Source organism: Rattus rattus, chromosome 1 (genome assembly GCF_011064425.1).
Source record: "Rattus rattus isolate New Zealand chromosome 1, Rrattus_CSIRO_v1, whole genome shotgun sequence".
NCBI classification, from domain to species: Eukaryota; Metazoa; Chordata; class Mammalia; order Rodentia; family Muridae; genus Rattus; species Rattus rattus.
Window position 1 is genome coordinate 55656673 of NC_046154.1, and position 5934 is coordinate 55662606.

Below are 5934 nucleotides of genomic sequence, written 5' to 3' on the forward strand. Positions count from 1 at the left end.
GACATCCACGAGAGCTAAGGCCGAGCTGGCCACTCTCAAGAATCCTTAGTGAAACTCCCAGCGAGCCTTGGCCTTTGTCTTCAGATTCTCCCTACACTGTTTGGGGCATCCTTTTCATTCTTTCAAGCCATTTCCTGAAATGATAGTCCATCTCAGAAGACTCACTGGCTTCCAAAGAAGCAGGAGGAAGTGGCCAGAGGTTTGACCTCAGGTCACCACCCTTTCCATATCAGGTGGATTTGTGAGTTTCTGAAACCACTTATTGATGTTTCAAGTGGTAAATCTCAGGTCTAGGGAGAAATATGACAGCAGGGCTCTGTGAGGGACAATTCTTCAGGACACATCAGAAGACCTAAAGAGGAAGGTTGTTCACAGTTCTAATCAGCAGAAAACACATCTGCTTCTCACAGGCCTTATTGGGTTGCTGTCCCGTATGAGGGTCTTAGTCACAGACCAACTCTAGTGGTTTGAATATGCTTGCCTACGGGAAGTAGCACTATTAGGAGGTGTGGCCTTATTAGACGAAGTGTGTCCCTGTGTGGGTGGGCTTTGAGGTCCTATGCTCAAGCTCTGACAGTGTGGACGCTACTCTCCTCCTGGCTGCCTGTGGAAGACCGTCTGTTCCTGGTTGCCTTTGGAACAAGATGTAGAACTCTCCATTCCTCTAGTAGAACGTCTGCCTACATGCTGCCATGCTACCCACCATGATGATAATAGCTTGAACCTCTGAACCTGTAAGCCAGCTGCAGTTAAATGTTGACCCTCATAAGAGTGGCCTTGCCTGGGGTGGGGGAGGGTTAGGGGGATGTTGGCCCAGAAACCGGGAAGGGGAATAACAATCGAAATGTAAATAAGAAATACTCAAGTTAATAAAGATGAAAAAAAAAAGAGTGGCCTTGCCTGGGGTGTCTCTTCATAGTAATGGGAACCCTAACTAAGACACCAGCTCATGCAGATGCACCACCGCATGGGGATTACCATCACTATAACTTCCTCAAGCTCCTTCCTTGGCTACCCAGTGCCTTCCACCCATAGAATCAGTTACAAAACAGCAGAACCGAGAAACAGCTTAGTCATCTACCAACTTTCTTGAAGATAATGACATAAAATGAAAAAATAAAAATAAAAATGAACAAGTGTTACATAAACAACAATAAGAGCCCAGTTACTGGGTTCCAGCTTGGGTCATATGATCAGAATGCCCCACAGAGGGGTCAGTGACCTCAGCATGTGTCCTTATATCATCCAGGGGATTCTTACCTTTGGGCAGATTTACAATCGAATGCCCTTGCCCTTCAGATACTGAATTAAGATGCCTGCAATGAGATGGGGAAGAGATAATATCCCTGGAAGGTCTTCCAGGCTCTACACATTAGCAGTCTCTGACTGCTATGTTCCTTTCCTAGGATGTTGGCTCTGTGGTTGACCAGTGTGGCCTTACAAACAGTTCTGTATAAGTAAGTGGTTTTGTGTATCTCATGGCAATTCAATGGTTTAAAATAAGGATTAATGTTATCATTTCGTGTGTGTGTGTGTGTGTGTGTGTGTGTGTGTGTGTGTGTGTGTGTGTGTGTATGCGGCATGCGATGCCTATGGTACATGCATGAGTACACACTCGTAGTCATGTGGAAGTCAGAAAACAGTTTTTGGAGTTAGTTCATGTGATGGTTTGCATATGCTTGGCCCAGGGAGTGGCACTATTAGAAGGGGTGGCCTTGTTGGCAGAAGTGCGTCACGGTGGGGGTGGGCTTGGAGACCCTCCTTCTAGCTGCCTGAGGATGCTCAGTATGTTCCTGGCTTCCTTTAGGTGAAGATGTAGAACTCAGCTCCTCCTGCACCATGCCTGCCTGGATGCTTCAATGCTGCCATGCTCCCTCCTTGATGATAATAATGGACTGAACCTCTGAATCTGTAAGCCAGCCCCTATTAAATGTTGTCCTTTATAAAACTCATGTTGGTCATGGTGTCTGTTGACAGCAATAAGACCCTAACTAAGACAGTCCATTCCCTCTATCTTAGATACTGGGGATCAACTCCAAGCTGTGCAGGGCTTTCAGCCACAGAGACATTCCAGCAAACCCACAGAACAATTTTTAAACCTCTGTACTTCACAGAGCGTTCTAATCTCAGAAATGTCTTTATCACGCCAAAATATGCATTTAGAATGTGCTCTTCATGATACATGCAAGACTTCAAAATATAAACATATTTTCTTTGCACAAAGAACCCCTCTGAAGTGGAGGGCCCTGTTTAAAGGAAAACCAACATATTAACTAGAAAGCAAAGTGAAATTGCAGCAAAAGGATCGTGTTCCTCCTAATACAGACATTAGACAGTGTGTTTACCTACACACGGTCCTTATATTCCATCAGCGTCAGGAAGAACACTCTTCTAGAGATGCTAACAGATGTGCCTCAGATAAAGACTTCCCCTGAGCAACGAGTGGAGCTCTGCATTAAGTTGCTCTGTTATGGAAAGTCCCTGGTTCATTGAGGAAAATAGACTCTGGTGAGAGACATCTGATGCCCTCATCCAGTCGATCTCCTCTTCAATCTCAGTGACCAGCTTTGATCTCTGAACTTCAGTCCCAACTCCATGGAAACCAGGGGACCACCATGTCCTTCTTGACTGTCATCTTATGGTGTGAAGACATGTTGGCATGTTCTGCTACTGAAGTATCTTTGTATTTTTCACCTTCTTCAGGAACAGATACTGCGACAATGGGTAGGGCTTTAAAACCAAATTTAAAATTTCTCCTGAAGTCTTTGAACCTGACAGTTCTTGGCCATATTACAGAACAAAGCAATATGGTCATACATGTAATAATGCTACTGCTTGTGTGCCATTGCACAGAGCACAGTAGTTCATGGCTGTGCAAGAGACCAGTGATACTTATAATCCACCCATTCTCGCAGACTGACTGTTCTATGCCTTGCCTGGGCTGGGGTCTGATACCATAAGTGGTCATGTGGACTGTGACGTGTCTGAACTCATGGAGAGGTTGTTTCTATAGAAACCACACCCACAATTTAGCTTAGAGTTCGCTGTCAGAAACAAATGTCTTTCTTTTTTCCAAGTGAGAGAGAGAAAGACACACACACACACACACACACACACACACACACACATACACACACACACACACACACACACAGATATTAGATTCTCAAGTGTGTCTTTGGAAGGGCTGAGAAGTGCCTGCTTTGGCTGATGAATGAATGAGTAGGTGTATGCCCATTTCTAGGGGAGGGAAGGGCAGTAAAACTTTTAAAAAAATCAAACACACATAGGCGAATGCCAGCAGCAAACCACTGAACTGAGATCGGGACCCCCGTTGAAGGAATCAGAGAAAGAACTGGAAGAGCTTGAAGAGGCTTGAGACCCCATATGAACAACAATGCCAACCAACCAGAGCTTCCAGGGACTAAGCCACTACCCAAAGACTATACATGGACTGACCCTGGACTCCAACCTCATAGGTAGCAATGAATATCCTAGTAAGAGCACCAGTGGAAGGGGAAGCCCTTGGTCCTGCCAAGGCTGGACCCTCAGTGAACGTGATTGTTGGGGGAAGGGTGGTAATGGGGGGAGGGTGGGGAGGGGAACACCCATAGAGAAGGGGAAGGGGAGGGGTTAGGCAGATGTTGGCCCGGAAACCGGGAAAGGGAATAACAATTGAAATGTAAATAAGAAATACACAAGTTAATAAAGATGAAAAAAAAAATCAAACACTACACAAGGCGTATTTCTCATTTAGTGTTAGCTGTCGGGAGGCTTAGCATTGCTAGTATCCTGCATTACTTTAGAGCTAAGCCTCCCAATCTCAGCTGTTAGCCCCATCCCAGCGGTTTTGTTTATTCTTAGCATTCTAAAGTGCACATATTCTCATCAGTGAAAGCTGCAGGGGTAGAATGGAGTCCTGTCTGAGCTCTAGAGTCGGACTGCGGAATTTGATTTGGCAGAACCTCAAGCAAGTGCTTCTCCTCCATGCACACTGTCACCTGCAGTGTGCTGCAGTGCTTAGAGGACGCCTGTGCAGAGGGTTGGGAGCGTCCACATCTGATCAGGGTTAGCAGCGCATAACAAGGAGAATGAGGCAACACACCACACATGTAGACACTTTAATTGATACTTTGTGTGATATTGACTCTGGATGAAACACACTTGCCAGCTGGGTTACAACCCCAACATCCTCAGAACCGTTTCTTTTATCATTCTGAACCAACATTAGGTACTTATTAAAGAACCTCCATATTGCTTTACCTTGGCCCTGGTAATGTTATCTTATTGTGTCTCTGTGAAACTGACTAGAAAGCTCATCTAAATCGGGTGGTTGCTTTACGTCTGCCTTTCCGCACGGTTCATCCATGTTGGTAGCATATGTCTGACTTGCCTTCTTTTCAAATGTGCTTCATTTTAAACCTACTATCATTTGAAATATTCCAGCAAAGAGTTGTTCCTTCCCATCAGAAAGTGCTGTTTAAAAAAAAAATGAAGCAAGTCTCAAACCCCTGGGTGACATAGAATGAAACATCAAACCATATACGAGTGAAAAATACACTTGAGCTTTGTGCTTTAATTTCCCTCATGACCATGATGTCACTTACTATGGAATTCTTTTACCATGGCGTTTATGGTTGAAGAAGAAAAAAAGCAAAGACCTTGTGTGAGACGATGTCTTAGTCAATGTTCTATTGCTGCGAAGAGACACCATGTCATGGTTTGAATATGCTTGGCTCAGGGAGTGGCACTATGTGGAGGTGTGGCCTTGTTGGAATAGTTGTGTCACTGTGGGTGTGGGCTCTTAAGACCCTCACCCTCGCTGCCTGGAAGTCAGTCTTCCACTAGCAGCCTTCAGATGAAGATGTAGAACTTTCAGGTCCCTCTGCACCTTGCCTGCCTAGAAGCTGCCATGCTCTTGCCTTGATAATGGACTGAACCTCCAAACCTGTAAGCCAGCCCCAATTAAAAGTTGTCTTTTATAAGAGTTGTCTTGGTCATGGTGTCTTTTCACAGCTTACAGTGTCAGAGGTTTAGTCCATTATCATTATGATGGGGGAGGGGGCATGATGGTATGCAGGCAGACATATGCTGGAGCAGTAGCTCAGAGTTCTACATCCAGATCCTCAGGCAGCAGGAAAGGAGCAGAGACACTGGCCCTGACTTGAGCTTTTGAAACTCCAAAGGCCATTCCCAGTGATAGACTTCCTTCAACAAGGACACACCTCCTAATCCCTCTCAAGTAGTACCTACCAATCTCTGATGACCAAACATTCAAATACATAAACCTGTGAGGACATTTTTACTGAAACCACTATAGAAGGTGTGATGGTTTGTATATGCTTGACCCAGGGAGTGGCGCTGGTGTGGCCTCATTGGAGTAGGTGTGTCCTTGTGGGTGTGGGCTTTAAGACCCTCATCCTAGCTGCCTGAAAGTCAGTGTTCTGCTATTGGTCTTCCAATAAAGATGTAGAACTCTCAGCTCCTCCTGCACCATGCCTGCCTGGATACTGCCATGCTCCTGCTTTGACGATAACGGACTGACCCTCTGAACCTGTAAGCCAGCCCCAATTAAATGTTGTCATTTATAAGACTTGCCTTGGTCATGGTGTCTGTTCACAGCAGTAAAACCCTAACTAAGACAGAAGGGAACAAATTACTGAATGAAATCCCGAAAGCTTTGTCCCACACTTACCTTGGCTTGTCACTGGCCTTGGTCATTAGCCTCCTGCTGCTGCACTTCCCAAAAGCAGGAGTTGAGAGTCTGTCTGGGAATCTGTCTGCCACACTGGCTGGATCTGTAGAGAAAGGAGGTGACATTGGAACTGGAAGGAAGGCAGAGCATACCCAGTGAAGGGAGAGGAAGAAGGTGGATGTAATGTGGAAGAATAATTTAAATGTGTGACTTAATAGCAAAAGCATTTGCTCTTCAAA